We start from the raw sequence: 23139 nt of genomic DNA on the forward strand, positions 1-23139 counted from the left end.
CCTGTAGCATGGTAGAAAAATAGCATGGGCTTCCGACTTGGACACGGTCCCAGCTCTGTCCCTTACCAGCTGCTGGAGTTTGGAGAAGTGGCCCAGCTCTCTGAGCATCACTGTCCACACCTGGCTTGCCGGGATTTTCAGTGGGAACGTGTGCAGAGCACTTGGCAGTGACGCAGGAACTCAACCAAAGGCAGAGATTTTTTTATAATCATGTGTTTATGTTAAAACCCTATCATGTGGAATGAATGATTCTGTGAAGTTTTATTGCTATGTACTAATTCCCAGTTTCTAGCTATCACCTGGTATTTGAGCTCTTCCTAAAAACCCAACACTGCTGCTTGGTCACCTGAGAGGCTTAAGAAAAGCAGCAGACTCTCTCTGTCCTGCAGGAAGCTCAGGGTCTAAGATGGTAAGGTTGGAGCACACGACAAGGCTAGTGGGATCTGAGGTTGTCCATGCCTTTTCACTGGGCAGGGGGACAGAAGAGTTCCCATAGAGACTGGGCCCTCTGGGAGTGTTTCCTGGGGAAGGCGTGTGGATGGGAACCCAAAGGGTGAGTGCGATCTGAGTGACAGATAGGGGGTGGGAGTTGGGGTAGCCAGATCAGCAGGAGCTGAAGACCCAAAGCAGGAGGGAGGCTGTCACCTCAAGAGAAGATCAACTTGAGGCCAAGGCATCTTTTCTGGAATCTTTGCCCTGGCAAGTGACTGCAGTGAGGTTTTATGGGTTTGGTTTTGTGTTTTTTTGGATGTGATTTGCAGCCACTGTTGTAGCTTATTAAAGTACCTCCTGTGCACCTCACTCCACCTGCTATGTATACTATCACTGGTCTTTGTACCCGGCAAAGTAGACATTTCCTCATTTTAGGCTGAGCAAACTGAGGCTCGGGGGACCCTGACTTGGTGAAGGTCAGCTGGGATGTAAATTTTGGATCTTCCTACTCCAAAGCCCATGCCCTGAGAGAACACCACCTCCAAGCCACGCTCCTCTGCATTTGGGGCCTGCCCCTGGATATCTGCCTGTGGGTGACCTGCCTTGGTTTGGTCTCCTGGTCAGGGCTCAGATGTCGTAAGGCGTGGACCTGTGGTCTTCTGGGTTGTCATGGAGCCCTGCGAAGCTCCTGTTGTATATGTTGTATGATCTCTGCCCTCTTGCTCCTCTTTTTCCTAGCATTTTGCCCGTTCTGTATACCCGAAGACTGAAAACAGTGTTATCCCATTTGTCAGTACTCCCATTCCTTCGACCCTGACAACAGGCACGTTCACAGCACAGTCATCCCTGTTTTTGCCCTACTTTAAGCACCACAGTTGGGAGTGTAGCCTTAGAGGAATGATGCATCAGGAAGCGTGACTCCCTGGCCTTGGTGCTTCTGAGTGATTGGAGGAGACATTCGTGCTGGGGCCACCGAACCCCCAGGGTTGGCATGTTGATGTCTGAATGTGAAAAGCCAGATGCTTTGGTGTATTAAACAAGTGAAGAATGACTAACCCCACTTAGAGGAAGGAGAGGACTGCCGTCTGTGACCCTGACAGATGACTTTCCCTCTGTGCACTTGTGAGGCCTGCTTGCTCCACAGCACGATATGCTGAAAATTAATAACCTGAGCCTCAGTTTGCTCATCTGTAAAATGAGGATAATTCTTACATGGTCCTTTGGACAAATGAGGTGTTGCATATTCAGTTTGCACGGCAGCTAGCATGTCATAGGTATCATTAGCTACGGTGATAATGCCACTACACAGGACTGTGGGTGAATTTAGGTAGGAGTGAATTCTTGGCTAGCCACCCAGTAATACCCCACTTCGAGTTTATACTGTGCCTTAGTCTATGAGTATGCCAATGGGATGACTTTCTTTTCTATTAACTAAATCTGAGAGTCAGGATAGAAAGAGAAAATTGGGCTTTGGGTTTGAAGTCCCAGTCTGTGATACCCTAAGAACCAAAATGACCATTAACATGAATGACAGCAAGATCGATCTTACTGAATGCCCCACCCTGGGTCAGGTGCCATGACAGGCAATTTACTTGAGGAATTCTTCACTCTTCACAGCAGGCCCCTGAAGAGGAAAGAGTTCCATGCCCATTTTCTAGTTTAGGAGAAGGAGACTCAGATCATGGAAGTAGCTAGTAAATGGCAGAGCTTGTATTTGAACCAGGACTGTCTGCCATAGAGCCTGTGCTCTTCCCTGAGAGAGCACTGGAGTGACGATAAACCTCGTGGTTACCAGACTTCCACATTTCCTAAGATGGTGCAATTTTAAAAACTGGGGAGGCAGGTCCAGGAGGGAAGCAGTTTTTAAAACCATTCCTACTTACTTTCATCATCATTTCATCAAAGAAATGATGTTTTAGGCCAGGCATGGTAGCTCATGCCTGTAATAATCCCAGCACTTTGGGAGACCAAGGCAGGAGGATTGCATGAGCGAAGCCAGGAGTTTGAGACCAGCCTGGGCCACATAATGAGACCCCGTCCCTACAAAAATAAAAATTAAATCTAGCCAGGTGTAGTGGCATGTACCTATAATCCCAGCTGCTCAGGAGGCTGAGGCAGGAGGGTTGTTGAGCCCAGGAATTTAATGCTGCAGTGAGCTATGGTTGTGCCACTGTACTCCAGCTTGGGTGACAGAGTGAGACCCTGTGTCTTAGAAAAGAAAGCAAAAGGTAATGACATTTTGACACTAATAAAGTAGGAAGGCCATCCTTTTAGAGTAAGGGATAATCACCAAGGTATTCTGTGCCTGCAGGCTGAGGAGTAGGGGAAGGAGGTGAACACGTGAGCCATCCTTGTCTCCAGCCCCATCCTGCTGTGCATGTTCCCCTCAGATCTCCCAGGCTTCTGTTCTCCAAGCTGCTAATGGCCTTCGTGAAAGTAGTTCAGTTTCTCAGTCTTCTTAAACAGACCAGACACCTGCCTGACTGGCAGAGAAGCTTGCTGGAAGACCGTTCACTGCCTGGTTGGCACCATGTCCCCCTTTGTCCCCCGAGCACTAGACCTGTGCACAGGCACGTAAGCCTTCCATGAGCCTTTTTTCTGAGTGAGTCTATTTATAAATGAAGGGATTAGATGGGTTTTAAACTCCACTTAAGACTCTTCTTGTCTTCTCTAGGAAGGGATTTTGCATCGTTACATGTCAAAAGCAGGGGTTTTGGAGTGAGACTGCCCTGAGTTAAACCCTTTTCTCTACCACTTACTGTCTATGAGGCTGTTCTCTCTGAGCTTCAGTTTTCTCATCTCTAAGACTAGGGGGACAATTACCCCTACCTCTTAGGGTTGCTGGGGTGAAATGAGGCAATGGATGTAAAACACTCGATCCTTTAACAGTGATTGGAAAGCAGTGTTGCTTTACGAGGTTGTTGCCTATAACACAGTTAGAACTTGCACAGACAGACTGCTCAATAAGTGATTGCTGTTACGCCAGTTACAGAGAAATAAGAAGGTGGGGTGCACTGAGAGAACTTGGTCCGAGAGCTGAAATGAGAAAGGTAAGGGTTCATAGCACATTTTCCCAGATCACTGACACCTTCCACCCCCAAGGTCATCTCAGGTGCAAGCTACTGGAACCATTGCCGAGCCGGCTTTGGAAGCACTGATTGAAGACTGTCATAGTGCAGAGACTTTGGGTAGTGAAGCTGGAAAACTTTGGATTAACTGCTGGTTCTACTGCTCAGCACCTCTGGTGTGGGGCAAGTTGCTCCATTTCTCTGGGCCTGTTTTCTTGTGAAAACTGGCCAAATCCCTCCTCACAGTAATCATGGAAGGGCACTACAGATGTCAGTTGCAGGTTTATCACATCACCACTTTTCATTATGCTTAGCAGGTGTGATTTTTGCCCTCAAGGAGTGGGCTCTGGTCAGAGGTAGGGGTTCCACAGAGAGGAATGAGAAGAGCCCCGGTAGAAGCTGGTAGCCAGGCAGTCAGGCACAGCCTGAGCGGTCAGGGAGCTGAGATGTGGCATCTGCTAGGATGAAGCACCACAAGCCTAAGGCCTCCCCAAGGGCCCACTGGGGCTGAGACCTACACCCTTTATTGTGCCCACAAGTACCTGGGAGGGTCTGTGCTTAAACTCAGCACCATGTGCTCTGAGCCGTTCCTGTTCATAGCTACAGAAAGCGCCTCCACTGCCTTCGGTGAGCTGACTGTGCTGTTAGCGCCCTGGGAAAAGTGCTCTTTCCGTGATGGCAGACGGGAAAAGAACCCCAAGCCAAGATCCTCTCCCCAATAGAGAGCCCTCTTATTTTCCTTCTTTGTGCCTGCAAGAGAGAACCAGACTCAGACCTGTAGGCTGTTCTGAGGCTTCCAGCAGGAGGGCCAGAGCCAGTGCCAGAGCTAGAGGGAGCAGGGAGGAGCCTTTGGGAAATGTCAGCTTCACTTCCTGGCATGGGACCCAGTGATTACAGCGGTCATTACAAGCTGGTGTCTCAGGAGTTCTTGCAGAGTGCTGTGCTGTTGGTCTGACCTTCTGTAGTCACACTGTGTTCTGCTAGTTTATTATGTAAAAAGGAACCTCTGGTTTCTGAACCTGCCTCCTTGCCAACACTGCTTTTCAGCTGCCACGTGCTACCTTCCTGCTGATGGGCATCCTTTTCAGGAGATTGTCCGCAGGGAGGGAGGAAAGGAATGCTGGAAAGTCATAACTGGTCCCAAAGATTATTTTAGCACATCACATGTGGCTGTATAATTTCTCATCGTATTTCACAAGGTCTTAATGTCTCAGATGGTGAGGGCCTACCCTAAATACCCTCTTCCCCCATCTTCGGGTTGATCTACTGTGTCTACGGAAAGCACGGAGAGAAAGCAATAGGTATGCTAAATAGAGCTGGAGTTTGAGATGGCTGCTGAATCATCAGGGAGTATGTTTATGATGATTTTCTTTTTCCAAGTCAAAAACTGGGATACAAGACCCACAAGTGGATTTTTTTGAGGGGAATTAACAGACCGAGGAACAGAAGCAGCAGAGTGAAAGACTGGGCCCGAGAAATCCTGTATTTTCTTTCCAGATCAGCCACACCCACTTTCTTGGTCACCCGCTCCCTGGGCAGTAGAGCAGGGAGTCACATAGTCTAACCTCCCGTTTGGCAGTGTGGAAGCTCTCCTTTGTCCACTGGGCATGAAAGAGTCCAGACAAGACCCCATATCTGGACCTTTCTGTTGGAGCTGCCAGCTTTTCTTGTTCATTAAATTACCCTATTTTTCCTATTAAAAACTAAAATATAACATTGGTGTGTGTTCATTATTAAAAATCAGAAGTGAGGGAAGAGGAAAATCTAGTCACAACAAGCACAACATGTTGGTGTATTTCTTGTCAGATTTTCCTACACTGAGGGGTTTGTGTTTTTACATAGTTATGGTCATGCTGTGCGCTACACAACTTTGTAACCTACTCTTTTCCACCTACCCCAGGGAAGTGCTTTTGTCATAATCTTCAAAATGTCATGCAATGATCTCATTTCCTCTGTAGTATATCAGTGCGTTGAAGGATCATTTGCTTACTTAATCCTTATTTTTGGACTTGTGAGTTATTGTCTTGTAATTTAAATATTTCAGTGAACTTCTTTATCCATAAAGTTCTTTTCATATTTAGGTTTATCTGTTAAGCTTGGCTTTCAGGAGTGGAATTTCAGGGAGCTACCAATCTAAACACCTTTGAAGCCCTAAAACCAGTGCCAGACTACCTTCCAGAAGCCTTATCCCCTCCTCCAGCAGTGTGCGGGGCACCCTCACCAGCCAGAAACACTTTCAGTGGTTGCGTGGCTGAGAACCATGGCCTGTTCAGATTTAACACGTTTATAGTCTCTGGCTGGGGACAGTTGGCTAGGAAGGGGTGGAGTCGTTGAGTGTGTTTGTCCCTGCTGTGGGCCAGGAACCTGAGTCATTCCATCCAGACCTCAACCAAGAGTCCCCAGTGCTCAGAGGGAGAAACTGAGGCCAACAGGCAGTAAATTATCCAATATTGTCCTATCCTGCTGGCCAGGTCCCTTCCCAGGAGCTGAGGACAACGAGCTGGTGTTGTCAGCCCGCACAGGTGGCAAGTCATGGCAGCCACGGTGCTGGCTCTGCCTGAAAAAGAAAGGAAGCCAGCGGGGGATTGCACGCACGGTGAAAGACTTGTCTGCTTTGGTCATTCGGGCACTTTAAAAACTCCTAGATGGGCCAAGGTAGGTGGATCACTTGAGCCCAGGAGTTCAAGACCAGCCTGGACAACATGACAAAACGTCATCTCTACTAAAAATATAAAAATTAGCCTGGCGTGGTGGCATGTGCCCTGCAGTCACAGCTATCGGGAGGCTGAGGTGGGAGGATCACTAGAGCACAGGAGTTCAAGGTTGCAGTGAGCTGTGATCAAGGCACTGTACTCCAGCCTGGGTGACAGAGCAAGACCCTGTCTCAAAAAACCTCCTAGATGATTCCATGTGCAACGAGGCTGGAGCACTGTTGCCCTAGGTGGCCCGCCCTGCCCAGGACAGCGCCATACTTAGCACTGATCCGATAGCTCAGAGCGGGGGCTGCCCAAGACTAATCTCTGTGGGCCCTTGTATTCTAGGCCTCCAGTAGAATAAGCCACTGAAGGGCAGGCTTCTTGTCTTACTCCTGAGGCCTGGCACTAAGGCAGTTTCCAAATAATAGCCAACACTAATAGGATCAGGCACTCTTCTTGGTTTTACGTTCATTTAATCTTCATAATAGCCTGTGACGCAGGTACAGGTGATGAGACCAGGGAACAGAGGACTTAAATTCCCCCACAGTCGAGGGGCAGCTCCTGTTTACTCAGTTACCCGTTCTGGCTCCAGAGCCCTCGTTCTTAACCCCCACAGTGCACTGCAGCAGACAGTGCAGGCCCAGTCCAGCCCTGCCCCTGGGTGTGGGATTCTGGCCCGTGTTAAGACCTTAGCAGGTAGCCTGGTTCGGATTCTCAGAGGCCTGAGCTTCACTCTTCTCTTCTGTAAAACAGGATTACTGAACCTAGAGAGGGTTGCTGTGGCATTTGTAACAAACAGCACAATTAGTCACAGAGAGCGGGGAAGAAAGCATGAGTGGAAGCAGTGCTGGCAAGGTCTGTGGGGACAGACTATCCAGGGTGGGCCCTGCGGTGTCTTGCTCCTAATAGTACGGGGAAGCCAGGGTTCAAGATTGGTTTGACAGCTAGAGCCAGCAAGCTTGGGTTCCCAGCTAGCGTCTGCCCCTTAGTCAGTGTGCCCTTGGGTAAGTTACTTAACCTGAGCCTCAGTTTCCCTATCTGAAAAATAAGCATGTGTGAATAAGACCAGGGAGGTTGCGAAGCTAGATTTACCCCGTCTCTTCAGAGCTCTGCCCCACAGCCCCCAGCACACACAGCTTCGGTGTTCCTCTGGGTTGAGGGCTGGTGCCCAGGCCTGCCGACCAGTGTCCCCTCCTTACCCGCCTTCTGTCTTCCAGGTCGATTCCTCGGGACCCACAGTCTCACCACGTCTCCTCCAGAGGACGGCAGAGGGTACAGGTGGTGGCCTGGCCGGTTGGCGATCTCCCGACAGCTGGATCCGGCAATGTGAAGCTTTTGTTTGGGTTTCCCCGCTTCTTTTTAGTTTTGCTTTATTTTTTTCCTTTTCTTTTTTTTTTTTTTTCCTCTTTCCTTTTTTTTAATTTAAACCATTGAGACTTCAGAAGAGCAGGACACAATGCTGTGGACAGGCACCAATTTCTTTAAAGAAATTCAAAGTGGGCAAGGCGTATGTGTAAATTTCACTTTTACTTTTTATAAGGGGTTAGGGAGCTATTTTTGGTGTTGTCCTTCACTTTCCCTCTGTCTTCCTTCTTTATACTTTTCTCAGTTCTACTTACGACACCTCACTTCCCCAGAGAAGGCCTGCCTCCCCATAGGGAATCTGGGGGTTTCTTCTGGAACGGGGCGTGAGGACACAAGGAGGCCTCTGGGCCACGCCTCCCTACCAGATGCAGGAACTCCTGGACTCCTTGGTGGGCTGGCCCTGGCTAGCCCTTGGGCCTCGGAGATGATCAGAGGTGAAGAACCGCCTGGAAGAGGAAGGCCAGGGGTTGGCCAGGAGAACTAAGAAGGTCTCAACTCCAGGCTTTGTTGTGTTTAAGCTATTGGGAGCCCCAGGCCACAGCAGGACTTGCAGTGGTGGGAATCCATTCCTCTTCTGCCCTGTGTTGCAGGGAACTAAGAGGTAAGGGTGGAGGGCGACCATCTCGCTCTTGCTGGCGGTGGAGCAGCCATCCCTGCCTTTCTGTTGGGAAAAACTGTTGTGCCAAACTCTTGTGTGGAACACAGCTGGGTCTTCAGCAGGCATCTGTCACTGCCGTGAGGTCAGCGCTTCTCACCTAACTGCCTCCTGGATTGTCATCTTCCCAGATGTGTCCCATAGTGTCCAGGTGTCACAGAGACGGCCTGAGGCCCTAAGATCTGGTTGTGACTTTGCCATGATAACAGGGTGTCCTGAACTGGCTGCCGTTGTCGTGTTCTCACAGTGAAGGGCGTGCCCTGTGTGCCGGGGTCCATGGTGTCATATGCAGTGACACACACTGTCAAGCGCCATTTCCCTCACCCCTGGAGACTTACTGTTAGGTGCCTGCCCTCAGTATAGACGTATCCAATGGGAAAACAGCGGACCTGCCCAGAGCAGGGAGGTGTCGTGGAACTGGGTAGACCCCCTGCAGCGTTAGGGGCCCATTTGTGGGCTCGCCACCTTCAGGCTTCCCCAGCCATAACACTTCAGCCCCGCCACCCATGCCTGTCTGCTGCAGCCATCCTTGCACTCTCCAGCGACACTCTCGCACCTCCCTAGGGGAAGCTTCCCTCCCCCTGGGCTGCTGCTCTGAGCCCATCTGTTCTCCCCCTGCAAGAAGGGGCCATGCTCTTGTGTTGTCCCTCTGTCTGGACGCGCCTGGCCACTCCGAAGGCTTTTCACCCCATTATGGCCAAATAGTATAGGGCCACTGGGGAGGGGGAAGGGAATCATTTTGTGTTCATTTTTGTTTTCTGTTTCACCTAAACCAGCATAGGATTGATAGGGGAGACGGTTGGCGGGCATTTCCGTTTCTATGTGACCAAGGCAGGGGCTTTTACCTGCTAAGCAGCAATCCTTTGGCCCTGAGAATTTGGGAGAGAACAGTGCATCAGGCCAGGCTCAGCAATATGTTTGCTCACATTCTTTCAGCCTTCTCTCACCCCCCTCAACACCAAACTTTCTTCCTTGTGAGCAGAAGGTTGGCTGCTGTTAGCAGGATCCCACAGTGATAACCAGGCCCTTCCCTTCCTAAGCCAAAACCCATTGTGACTGCCTGTCTCTCCTGTCTCTGACTTCTCAGGCAGCCTCCTGAGTGCACTGAGTTGTATCCGAGAGGGTGGGAACAGCAGCATCCCCTATAATTGCAGTACACCGTTCCTTTTCTGCCCGCCACCCTGCCTTTCCTTGGGGGCAGCTGTCTCTCTGTACATGAGCAAATGGGCAAAAACAGTCCCCAAACCCAGCACCCCCCTCTCCCTGGCTGCAGCCCACACTGTAACATTCCCTAGTGAGGCTCCAGCCTAATGAGCCCCTTATTTTCTTTTTCTTCCCTCCCCAGGTCTCGTAGCTCTAACTAAAAAGTTCTTGGAGCCATCGTGCTCCCCCTTTGTTATTTTTCTTGCTATCAGAGTAGCAAGAAACAGCACCCCTGTAGGTGACAGGTGGGCAGCCTGGTAGGGGTCGCCAGCCTCCATGCCCCCTCATCTTCCAGTTCTTGCTTAGTGGCACGACCTCTTTCCATAGCATAAATGCAGGCCAGCGTTTTCGCCCCAAGTGCCTGCCCCTGCTTCTTATCCCTCCCCTGCTTTCTCAAACACTTGCCCACCTCAGGCACTCAGCGGGCTCCGCCGTGGTGAGAGACCTGGCCGTGGCTCAGCCCCGGGTAGCACCTGTAGTTTCAGTGCCACTCTCCACTGTCCCCTTGTGGATCAGCTTCCACTCACTGTCACGTCCCCCCTCCTGCGTCTTCACTGGGTCTCAGGCTGCCAGCAGCTCTCTGGTGCATCACCTCAACACCACCAAGTTTGTAGGACCTGCCCAAGTTCTAGTAGTATTCACACCTGCAAACGGCAGTCACTTGTTCTCCTCGGCTCTGTGGCAAGGATAGCCCTTTGGAGGGGGACTCTTGACCTCGGCTGTTAGGGATCTGAACTTGGTTTTCCCGTCAGAAGAATCAGCAGGACAGATCGTAGTGCCTTATTCCATTGTCCTCCCCTGGCCAGGCCTCCTGGCTCAGCTGGAAGTGCATGGCTTCTTTCTCCCTATCTGTGTCCTCTGTCACTTGCTCTTTCACTCTCTCTCTCATTCCCAGAGAGCCACGGGGGAGGGATCACCCTCTCACCCCCAACACCCTCTTCCTGAGGGCTGTAGCCAGGTCCACATCTCCCCACCACCACCAGGGCACTCACTCGCAGCTATAGCCCAGGACAGAAAAACTGTGCTTTGGACAGGTGCACACTCTCTGCCTCTTACCTCTAGCCAGGAGGATGCCTCAGTCTGTTCATTCGAGACTGGCCCCGTCTGAACCTTCTCTGGGCACTGGGGACTAAGGTTGCAGGCCTTAGCCTCGTCTCATCCCAGAGGCATTGGGTCAGGAGAATGGGAATTTTTTTCCTCCCACCTGGACATAGTTTGCCCCTGTGGCTGCCTTTCTGAGGGAGTATATTAAATGTTTACTTAAGAAACACCCTGTTTACAGCCAGAGGAGAAACACCCAACACTGAGTGGAGATTTGACTCTGGACAGGGCCTGGCCTCCTTAGTGGCACTGCCAGGGGGGCCCCAGAGCGAATGAGGGCAGAGATGCCCGGGGCAGGGGCAAACGCCCTCCGCTCCCTCTGCTCCCAACCCTGTGGTGCTAGGACCACTCCCCGCCTTCCCTGCGGCCTCCTCGCCCTGCACATTCCCCACCTCCACATTCCCTTCCTCCAAGATCTCAGCTCCTTAACATATCAGTTGTCTCCTAGCCTAGAAAACCAGTGTTTGGAGCAATAAGATGATGACTTTTGCTTGAATCTTTTTCTAAGAGAAGGAAAAGAGCTGGCATTGCGGGAATTTTCTTTTTATGCTGTTAGCTGTTTACCTTCTTAGAAGACATCCTAATAGGATGGATGTCTGGGTTTTAGCCTTGGGGTATCTTTTGGAAACTTAGAAAAGCAGGAGTCAGGCTGCCACCCCCTAAGGAGGGACCCTAACGTTCTGCCCTTGCCTGGTTCCATATGGCTCCTTCCAGCCCTGCCCACCAAGTGCAGCTCCCACTTTCCATCCTGCCCATACGCCCCTCTTCCCCCAACATCTGGGGGCGCTGGTGGCACTTACTCTAGGTTGGTCTCAGACTATCCCTCCCCTTGGCTGGTTTTCCCTCCTAGGCCTGTCTGGCAGCCCCCAGACAGACGTAGCTCCTGGCAGTCTCGGCCCTGGCAACCTTGGAAGAGCCACGCTGACATTTTTTAGCTCTTCAGGCCACTGGGTTTTGGAGGCAGAAGTCCAGAGATACTGGCTCTGCCAAGCTGTCATACTGGGCTGTGGCACAGCCTTCGAGACAACATGGGTGTATCTCTGATCCTGCCCTACCTAGGCTTCAAGGGGCTTCTGTCTGGAGAAATGCCCTCAAAGGGTAACCAGTAGGTGTGGCATTGAATTGGCCAGTGTTAGCATCTACAGCCATCACCGAGATGAGTCCACTGCCGTTGCCTGCCCGAGGGCCCCCTAAGGTTATAGATGGTATCAGCAGGGAGGCCGCCCCGGTGGTTTTCTAGGAGAGCTCACAGGAGGAAGGGAGCCTCTTCAGGGGCACTGGAATCTTTTGTGCCAGGGGCTTCTTTTCATCAGAGCCGGGGAGTACATTGCAGTGACTTCTTAAACATTTGTGTGGGACAGACGAGCGTGAGGGAGGTTTTAAGCCAGGCACAAAGTTAGTTTCCAATACTAGTTAAGAAATCTATTTTTCTTCATTTCCTTTTTTTGCACAGAAGCTGGTAATCTAGGACCTACGTGTGAACAACTTTATATGAATATTTTTTGTACTTGGTTTACTTGGGTTGGTATGATACATTATATTTAAGTTCCTTGAACACTGTGGATCCCCTAATGTGTATGAATGACTGAGGCTTTGTAAATTAAGGGACGTTTGTGTGAATAAAGTTATTTGATGGGGTCAAAGAAGCCATATGTGATTTGAAAAAGAGTGTTTTGTGGTTTGTTGCCCCTGTTTGGGAGGGTGGCAAGGCCAGCCCATGCTGCAGCCCCCTATCCCAGCTGGTGGGTGGTGGGAGAGAAGGATCCTTGGCCGTTTCCATGTCCCCGTGCTTGAAGAAGCAGCCTGATGGCCTTTGACTGACCTTCCCATTCTACACCTGAGAAACCAGCACTTGGAAGTGCAGGAAGCTATCTGAAATCGTGCAGCTGCCACTGGGGGATCCTGGATCCAAACTAAGCCTAGTCTGCCCTTCCAGGGGGTCCGGGGCCTAAGCAAACATTGTGGGCCCCTCCTCCAGACATCTCAGAAGCCCCCTCAACCCCCAACCCTGTGGTTCTGCAAGTTCTGCCTTTGAGAGAGTTTTAACAAAGAGCTAAAAAGGGGGGGTCTCCATACCGCAGCAGTAAGGGTGTAAGGATCAAGTTTTGGAAAATTTCAGCAGAGAGGTCGGTTCCATGAGAGGTCAGAGGTCAGCTCAGTGGCCTGAGGTTGGTAGCACCCGTGTCCAAAAAGCAAAGGGGTCCAATCAAGCCAGGCCATCTTGGTTGGGCTGGGAATGGGAAAAAGAGCACATAGTCCATCTCCCTTTCTGCCTGGGCCAACAAAAGCCACATTCCGTGAGGACCAGGGACTGGAATTTATGAAAAGCCACATATTTTTGTGACCATCGTACTGCATAGCAGGTGTGATGTGTGCTCCTCTACGCATAAGAGAACTAAAACCCAGAGAAATCAAGACTGCTGGGTGAGTGCCAGGCGGGCTGGGGAAAGAGCTCCCGCCACTTGCCAGCCGGGACAGGTAACTGAGCCTCGCTGAACATCTACTTCCTCAACGAAAGTGGGGGTGATGACAGCTACCTTCAGACAAGTTGCAGGCTAAATAAGAACCTAATGTTGGGCCCAGCACATAGTAGGCACTGAAAGGGTTTTTTGATTTTCCCAAAGAGACAGGTTTGGGATTCTCCCGGAGTCTGCTGAGCACTAAGCCCCAACTCCTGGCATCGTGCAGCCTTGGTGAGGCTGCCCAGTCTGGTGAGGGTTGGTGTTAACTGTGGAGCCCATCATTCAGGGGCTGTCCCAGGGAGACCCGGGGAACCCAGGAAAAATACAACTCCTGCAGGAGGATGCAGTCAGGACTTAGGAATGTGTAAGAGGAAGAGAGAAGACTGGCTTGCCTAATCTGCGAGTGAATAAGCTACATTCTGAGCCCAAGAGTTGGTGTCCAGTGGCTGCTGGGGATGGGGCTTCCAGAAAAGGATACTTGTGTCCTTAGCCTGGGCGATAACCTGGAGCTTGCAGGACAGCCCACAAATTTGTTTTCTTATTAACAGATTTTTTGAGAGAACTCATCCTTCTGAAGAGTGCAATTCAGTGGTTTTTAGTACATGTACAGAGTTGGGCAGCCATTACACTAGCTAATACCGGAACATCTCCTCAAAAGAAAAAAAAAAAATCCATGCCTGCTGGCAGTCACTTCCCAGTCCTTCCATGTTTTTCATTTCCTTGGGTATATACCAAGCAGTGGAATTGCTGGGTCATATAATCACTGTTTAGTGTTTTGGGACCTGCCAGGCTTTTCCGGAGTGGCTGCACCGTTGTCCATTCCCACCGGCAATGCACTAGGGTTCCTGTTGCCCCACATTTTTGCTATATTGTCTTTGTTATTGTAGTCAATTGAGTGGGTGTAAAGTGGTCACAAGTTGTTATAGGCTAGGTCTACGCCATTGTACTACGGGTTAATAGCGGATAAGGGGAGAATAGGCAGTAGATGCTTTAGACTCTTGACCCAGACACTGATGCATCCAGCAACTGCTGGGGGCATAGCCTGTGCCTAGGAGGGTATAAAGAACACAAACAGGCTCTGATCTTTACTGGCTCTTTGAGGCAGATCACCTTTCTGACTTTATTTTCTCATTTACAAAGTATAAATACTCACTTCGCAGGACTAAAGATTTTTCCTGCAAAATGTTTGGCGGGCACCCCTTCAGTGAGCATCTCCTTTCCCTGTGTCCTACAGAGTTAAGGCAGGGTTCAAAGATGAGTGGTGAGGAACGTGGGATGTATCACTGTAATACAAGATCTGAGGTGTGTCACCCAGGCCCTGGAGGGAAGGATCTGGAATACAGAACCAGGCCAGTGTCCGTGCCAGTGGAAGAAGCTAGACATCCGGGCCCTCACTGATCTTCCTCTCCTAAGCCGCTGCTGGCTGTCCAGCTCCAGCCTCTGCCGTAGTCGTTGGATTAATACCCACTCCCAGCCACCTACTCAGTGCTCTGAGTCAGACAGGCCTTGCCAGCAAGGAGCTCCTGGCCCACGGAAGGGGAGTCAGAAGACAGGTACATCCTCATAGCATGCCAGGTATAACAGAGAGGGAAGCTCCAGGGGCTGTGGAGCGTGGAGAAGGCCCCATTGCAACCCAAGGGCCCTTGGGGAGACTTTTGGAAGAGGCGAGGTCTAAAGGGCCACACTCAGTCCACCCTGTTGCCTGACCTGAGCCTGCCCCTCTCCAGGCCATGCCACAGCCCCTCAGCCTGCAGTGCCCCCTGACAGACTGCTCACCACCCATTGTTCTGAGGCGTGGTGGGCATGGCGCCCTCACCCTGTTTGAGCCTTTCAACTTGGAGAGCTGCAGGGTCTGCTGGCCTCCCAGGGGGTCTTTACCTTGTGATATCTCACCCTGAGAATCCAAAAGAGATCCTGAGGCATTGAGCTCCACTCCTCAATCCAGTCTCCAACTAACAGATTTCATTTTAAATCATCAGAACAGATCATGCTGTGGCACAGGACACTGTAGGCTCCTATTACGCCTAAGATATTCTCCAGACCCCCTGTCTCCGTGGCCTCCCAGGTCCATTTCCTACCCAGTACCCCCTCAGGCTCTGCCTCCAAGCCATCTTGACCTTATTGCTTAAGCACACAGGACACTTCCGTCTCAGGGCCTTCACACTGGCTGTTTCTGCTACCCGGAACGCGTTCTTTCTTCACTGCCTGATACAGGTCTCTGCTCATTTCACCTGAGAGAGCCTTCCCGGCACCCTTATTTAAAGAAACACCTCACCATCACCACCTCTTTAGCATGCTTTATTTTTATTTATAGCACTTATCACTAGCAGAAAGTTTTATATATTGTATATATACACGTGTGTATATAAATCTGTGTGTATGTATGTGAGATAGATAGATAGATACAGATATGCTTAAGCAGTGCCTGAGAAGGCACATAGTAAATATGTAATATGTATTTATTGATTGCATATCATATCAGAGCATGCTAGTTCACAGACCCAGTAGAATAAGCTTCCTTGGGTGCCTGCAGGGTAGAGGGTGGTGCCAGGATAGGAATCCAGGCCTCCTGAGCCCTGGCCCACACCCTGTGCCTGGCCTGCAAATTCTCTTCTTTCCTGAGGCTTAGTCACAGTCCACTTCATTCCCGCCAACCCCTGATAAGTAGGAATGAAACCAGCTACTTGAGAAGGAAATCACCAGATGTGAATGATTATATTATTGGGCTTTGATTTTTTTCATCTGGAAATGGGTCAGCAAACATTTTCTGTGAAGGGTCAAAAAGCAAATATTTTAGGCTTTGCATGCCATAGGGCCTCTGCTGCAGCTCCTCAGCTTTGCTGTCCTAACACACAGCAGCCATAGACACCATGTAAACAAATGAGCAGGGCTGCGTGCCAGTAGAGCTTTATTTATGGGCACTGACATTTGGATTTCACAGAGTTTTCACCAAATTGTCGCAAAATATTGTTCTGTTTGTCTTCAACCATTTAAAAATGTAAAAACCACACACCTAGAGTGGTCCAGGGCTTGCTTTTGAGTGCTGGCTTCTGGACAGCATGGCCCATGACACATGGGTTCAGCTCAGGGACTAGTCCATGTGTCAGGTCCATAGGGGGAAGGAGAGGCCATGTGCATATTGGTGATGGGCAGGCCCAGAGGTTCTGCTTCATCCCCAGCTGGTCCCTTGGTCACAGCTCTGGGTGTGTGGGAGGGAAGTACAGTGTGGGGAGATGGGCATCACCCACCATCTGGCACATCCGTGACCTAGAAGCAGCAAAGTACAAAATGGTAATTGGAAAAGGAGTCAAAATACCTGAATCCAGATCCATCATGGCCTCCTGCCAACAGTGTCGGATGTGGCAAGTTACCTCCTGAGTGTAACAGCATGGCGGATTCTGTAATCAGACAGAGGGGTTGGACCTCTGCGTTACTACTTAGTCTTGTGACCTTGGCCATGTTACTCTCTGAGCCTGTTTTCTCATTTATAAAATGGCAATACAAGTACCCACTTCATAAATTTTTCTGAGAATTGATGAGAGTGCATATATACTACATAACACAATACTTGGCATGCAGTAAATTATTCATAAATATTATCTATTGATAATATTTTTTAAAAACCAGAAAGACACCCTGTGAAGTGCTTCGCAAATAAAAGGGCTCCAACTTCAAGTGATGTTAAGGAATACTGTGTATTTCCTTCCCTTCCTAGAAGGTGCCAATGCATGCTGATGGCGCTGAGAAGCCCTGCAATAATCCGGTTTCTCAAGCTTCTTGGATCCGTGATGCTTCTACATTGAACACCTATTAACATCTTCTAATTCTAGTGTTTTGGGGGAAATGCTGCAGAGCCCGCTTTGGGAGATGCTAACTAAGATCACCTTTGCAGCTCTAAAATCCTAATTCCCTTTCAGAGGACTTTAGCTGCCCCACCCTGTTTCACATGGGGCTAGAATCACTTTCCTCTTGTAGAAGCCTCCAAAAATTGCCTGTGTTTGGTCTACTGTTCCTTAAGGACAGACCAGAATATGAAGAATTTAATAACCGCAGTGAGTGCCCTGCCAAAATGCTGTAGGGCCCAGGCCTCAACCTCTTGAATGTGGTAAGAACACAGAGTGCAGTTCCCCCAGCCAGCAGACCACAGACACTGCCAAACCCCTGCATTCCTAGTTCCCACACTGGCAGACCCCAGCCACCCTCCAACTAGTGTTTACCCAGTGCCTAATACGTGCAATTAGCATTCTTCTGGGGGGCACCTATAGTTTAGTGGTTCCGTACACGGGCTCTGCCATGTGACTGCCCGGCTTCAAATCAGGTTACTCTACTTCCTTAGGATTCAGTTTCCTCATATGCAAAATGAGGATAATGACTGTACCTGGGCCAGGCTTGGTGGCTCACGCTTGTAATCCCAACACTTTGGGAGGCCAAGGCAGGAGGAGCATTGAGCCTAAGAGTTCAAGACCAGCCTGGGCAACATAGGGTGAACTTGTCTCTACAAAAAATAAAAAAATTAGCCAGGCATGGTGGCATGAGCCTGTCGTCCTAGCTATTTGGGAGCCTGAAGCAAGAGGATCCCTTGAGCCTGGGAGATTGAGGCTGTAGTGAGCCATGTTCACACCACTGCACTCCAGCCTGGGTGCCACAGCAAGAGATTTTATTTGTGTCTCTAAAATAAAGTAAAATAGTAAAAACAACAGGAAACCGCACCTGTGCCTGTGAGGATTAGGTACCGCTGGACAAACAGTAGACCCCAAATAGCAGCCGCAGAAAAAGCTAGAGCTTGGTTTCTCTCTCACCTGAAATGGTGGCAATCCAGGACTTTCATGCTGGTTACCCAAAGTCTTCAGGGATCCCATCTCCTGGTCTTCAACAAGTGGCTTCTATCTTCAAGGTCACCTCCTGGGCCAGGATGGCCGCTGGAGCTTCAGGCATTTCATCCTCATCCCAAATAGCAGCAGAAAGGGAGAGAGGAAGAGAACTTGCCCCTCTTTTTAAGTAACTTTCCTGAAGACACAACCAAACTTCCACTTATATCTCATTGGCTAGAACTTGCTCACATGGCCACATCTGAAGCCAAGGAGGCCAGGAAACGGGCAGTGGTCCTGTCACAAAGGCCAAGGGGAGACTGGACGTTGGGGTAGGCAACTAGCTGCTCTGCCACACGGAGTGTGCCCCTGGCTCATTCCAGTAACGGCTAGGTATCATCATTATTAATATTAGCTCTGCAGACCTCGGCAAAGACAAGAAAACTGCCTAGGCCTTGTCTGTTGGTGTACCATTTATTCAGTAAACATGCATGGCATCTATATGTCAGCTCTCTTCTAGGGCTGGGAATATAGAAGAGATGTGGGAAGAGGCAGTATCTTGGGATGAAGAGAGTGGGGTCTGAAATACAGAGCCTGGGTTAGAGCCCCATGTTGGCCACTTTCTGTGTGATCCTGAGAAATGGATGTAACTTCTGTGGGCTTTGTTGTCTTTGTCTCTAAGATGAGGAAGATGATAAGAATGCCATCACAGGATTATTCTCAGGGTGAAATGCATTAGTACAAATAAAGGGCTTTGAATACTGGGAGGGAGAAGGCTCTGATTCTTTCAGTGGACCCACGCAGCTGCTCCATGGATCCGTGGAGCAGCTTGCTTTGCTTTTACAAAGCTTTACTTTGCTTTCACCCTGCCCGCCTTAAGTATGCACTGAGCACGTACTTTGCTAGGTACTGGGGATTCACAGATGAAATACATGGAGATCTGTATCCCCTAATCACACAAATGTTTCCCGAGCCTCTGCTATGTGCAAAACTCCATGCACCAGATGACAATACTGAAAGAGACTTGGCAGAGCTGTGGAGGCAGGTGTGGGATATATTAAGGACATACCTTGAGAACTTTTGCTCCGGGCAAGAGGGATCTAAGAGGCTAAGAGAGGTGGGTCTGGTCCCAGCTGTGTTGGCGAGAGGTAGCGTGTGGACATCTGTGTTGCATAATTCTGGACAGGCAGCAAAGCCTGACCTGTGGATGGGGCCTGGGAGAGGAGGACACCCAATTCCAGCACAGAAAAGTAGTACTGTATTTTCCTGGGTCATCAAATGAGCAGTAATCTGGGAACAAAAGATGATTAGCCATGGATGCCTGCCGAGCTGAGCCAGTTGCCTGCACCCCGGAACCCAGCCAGTGCTCTGCTCTCAGGGTCCCAAACTTGCTTCCCTGGACTGTCCTTTGAGACTCTCACACCCACTCTCCAGCCAGCTTTGAAGAACAGTTAAAATAGCAAGTTCTGCCCATCTGTGTCAGTTCCAAGCACTCCTTCAATATATGTTCTATGGTAAGCAACAGAATTCCACTAGGCATGGTTTACAGCCCTCACTAGGAGGACGCTGGAAGGACATTGCAGGAGGAAAAGGCTCCCTACAATATCCTGCATGGGGGAGGGGGGAGGGGTCTGCAGTGGATTCCTACCCTAGCCATAGGCCCAGAACACACTTTCTGTGCGACCCTGCAGCCTCAGTCTAGTGGTAACTGTTCTACAGCCTCATAAAACCAAAGCCCTCATGTGGCCTGCACACAGTTGACTGTGGCTGGGGTCTCGCATCCCCAGCAGCAGAGCAAGCTCATGTTCAGCCCTGATTGTCTAAAGACTTCTTGCTCCCACTGGTGCCTGGACTCCCACTGCATGTCCATGATGCTGCGTGCCCATGACAGTGGTTGCTGAAGGCCTTGTCTCCTTGACCACACTCTGGAGGGCCTACTGCTCACCCAGCAGCTCCAGGCCAGCTCCAGCCTGACTACACCATCAAACTTCTCTGCTATCCAGTGGCTGAACTACAGCTTTTCCAACAAAGTCCAAACTCCTTCCAAGTTTGCCCTTCCTTGGGCATTTATGAAAATACTACAGCTAACATCATACTAACGGTAGAAGACTGAGAAACTTCCCCCTAACATCAGGAATAAGGATGTCCGCCCTTATCATTCAACATTGTACTAGCGTTTCTAGCCAGTGCCATCAGTCAAGAAATAAAGAAATAAAAGGCATGAGATTAAGAGAAGTAAAACTGTTTTTATTTGCAGATGACATCATCATCTATGTAGAAAATCTAATGAAATCTATAAAAAGCTATTAGAACTAAGTGAATTTGGCAAGGTTGCCAGATTCACGATCCATATACAACAATCAATTGTATTTCCATATGCTAGCAATAAATAATCAGGAATTGAAATGGAAAAAATAATACCCATTTAAAATATCATCAAAAAGTATGAACTACATATGGATAAATCTGGCAAAAGAAATCAAAGATTTGCACGGTCTACAAAATATTGCTGGGAAAATTAAAGAAATTTAAATAAATGAGGAGATATAAGTCGATCCTCACTATTTTGTATTTGCAAATTCACCTACTCACTAAAATTTATTTGTAACCCCAAAATCTAACCACAGGGCTGTAGCAGTCACTCAGAGACATGTACAGGCAGCAAAAATGTGAGTAGCCAGATGCTCACGTTCCCAGCTGAAGTCATACAAGGCAACTCCCTGCCTTCTTGATTCAGGTCTTATAACTGTTGACAAGGATCCTTTCCACAGTCTATTTAGTGCCATGTTTTTCACATGTATGCTTTTCGCTGGTGACTTTAAACTGTCCCTATATATAGTGCCCAAGTGCTGCCTCATGTTCCCACATACAAGGAGGCTGCAGTGTGCCTCATGGAGAAGACACATGCGTTAGGAAAGCTCCGTTCAGGGGTGAATTATGGTGCTGTTGGATGTGAGCTGAATGTGGATGAATCAACAGTGGCTATTATAGGCCAGGCACGGTGACTCACGCCTATAATCCCAGCACTTTGGGAGGCCGAGGTGGGTGGATCACCTGAGGTCAGGAGTTTGAGACCAGCCTGACCAACATGGTGAAACCCCATCTCTACTAATAATACAAAATTTAGCTGGGCATGGTGGTGCACGCCTGTAATCCCAGCTACTCAGGAGGCTGAGGTAGGAGAATCGCTTGAACCTGGGAGGTGGAGGCTGCAGTGAGCTAAGATCATGCCATCGCACTCAAAAAAAAAAAAGAAAATAGCTATTACATAAGGTGCCTTTAAAGAGAAACGCACACAAAGCAAGGTAATGTATTATCAATGGACAAGAATGTTGGAGCCAGAGGCTCATAGGAACTGCACTCTGTACTTCCCCTGGGATCAATGGTTCAGTATTTGCTAATTCAGTGTTCGTGGACACTTTACAAAACATAACTACCATGAATAACAAGAATTAATCATAGTTTGTTCGTGGGCCGGAAAACTCAAAGTCATTAAGATGGCAATTCTCTCTGAACTCACCTATAGATTCACTGGAATCCCCACCAAAATCTCAGCAGGCTCTTTTTGTAGGAATCGACAAGCTGATTTTAAAACTCATATAAAAAAATAAAAGGGCCTAAAATGGTCAAAACAACTCTAAAAAAGAACAGTTAGAGGGCTAACACTATCTGATTTGAAGAAGTATTATGAAGCTACATTAATCAGAACAGCATGGTATTGGCATAAAGATAGGCATAAAGATCAATAGACAAGAACAGTGAGTCCAAAATTGGATCCACGTATATTTAGACAACTGATTTTTGACAAAGTTACAAAGGCAATGCTGTGGAAAAAGGCCAGCGTTTTTAACAAATGGTGCTAGAATAACCAGATAACTATATTTAAAAAAATAAACTCAATCTATGCCTCACACTGTATACAAAAGTTAAATCGAAGTGGATCAAAGATTTAAATATAAAATGACAAAACTTCTAGGAGAAAACATACAAGAAAATCCCGATGGCACTGGCAGATATCTCTTAGATGACAGCAAAAGCACAATTTATAAAAGAACAAATGGATAAATTGAACCACATCAAAATTTAAAACTTCTGTATTTCGGCCGGGCGCAGTGGCTCACGCCTGTAATCCCAGCACTTTGAGAGGCTGAGGCAGGCAGATCACGAGGTCAAGAGATCAAGACCATCCTGGACAACATGGTGAAACTCCATCTGTACTAAAAACACAAAAATTAGCTGGTCGTGGTGGCACGTGCCTGTACTCCCAGCTACTCAGGAGGCTGAGGCAGGAGAGTCGCTTGAACCCAGGAGGCGGAGGTTGCAGTGAGCCGAGATAGTGCCATTGCACTCCAGCTTGAAGACAGAGCAAGACTCCATCTCAAAAAAAAAAAAAAAAACTAAAAACTTCTGCATTTCAAGGGACACTGTTAAAAGAATAAACAGACAAAACAGACTGGGAGAAAATCTTTACAAAGCATGTATTTAATAAAGAATTTGTATCAAGAATATAAAGAACTGTCAAAATTGAATAATAATAAAACACCCCCGCAAGCTGGCAAAAAATTTGAATAGACATGTCACCAGAGACCATAAGCATGGCAAACTGCACATAAAAAGATGCTCAACATCATTTGCCATCAAGGAAAATTAAATTGAAAAGTTTTAAATTTAAATTTATTGTTTTATACTTAAGTTGTAAACATTTTAAATTTAAATTTAAAGATCAAATTAGGTCGGGCACAGTGCCTCACGCCTGTAATCCCAGCACTTTGGGAGGCCGAGATGGGTGGATCACCTGAGGGTAGGAATTGGAGATAAGCCTAGCCAACATGGTAAAACCCCGCCTCTACTAAAAATACAAAAATTAGCTGGGCGTGGTGGCATGCACCTGTAATCCCAGCTACCCAGGAGGCTGAGGCAGGAGAATTGCTGGAACCTGGGAGGCAGAGGTTTCAGTGAGCCAAGATCACGCCACTGCACTCTAGCCTGGGTGACAGAGCAAGACTCCGTCTCAAAAAAAAAAAAAAAATCAAATTAAATCTCCAATAAGGTGCTACTTGCTACACACCTATGTTGGTAAGTACGAGGAAGAACTGGAACTCTTATGCCGTGTTGGTAGGATGGAAAACGGTATTACCACTTTTGAAACACTTCAGCAATTTCTTACAAATTAACCATAAACTCCAGCCATTTCACTTCCAGGTACTTACTCAAAAGAAAAGGAAACATGTTCATGCAAAGACTTAGATAAGTACATCTTTATTTATAATAGCCCCAAACTGGAAACAACCCATCTGTCCATCTGCATATCAATGCATGGATAAAAGAATTGTGGTATATCCACACAGC

At 48.6% G+C, this 23139-nt stretch overlaps 1 protein-coding gene across 3 annotated transcripts in view; it reads left to right on the forward strand.

The window, feature by feature from the left end:
• Positions 1-23139, forward strand: part of STK35 (serine/threonine kinase 35) — an 83083-nt gene that overhangs the window by 40820 nt on the left and 19124 nt on the right. The window contains exons 4-5 of one of the 3 annotated variants that reach the window (XR_004668244.3): positions 7414-7703; positions 7806-12186. The exons of 1 other annotated variant lie outside the window; for it this stretch is intronic. The gene's annotated coding sequence lies outside the window, so the exon portion shown is untranslated. Of the gene's footprint in view, positions 1-7413; positions 12187-23139 lie in introns of those variants that run through there. One more of the 3 variants, XM_003821279.7, reaches the window with a different exon arrangement.

Source organism: Pan paniscus, chromosome 21, assembly GCF_029289425.2.
Source record: "Pan paniscus chromosome 21, NHGRI_mPanPan1-v2.0_pri, whole genome shotgun sequence".
In the NCBI taxonomy this organism is placed as follows: domain Eukaryota; kingdom Metazoa; phylum Chordata; class Mammalia; order Primates; family Hominidae; genus Pan; species Pan paniscus.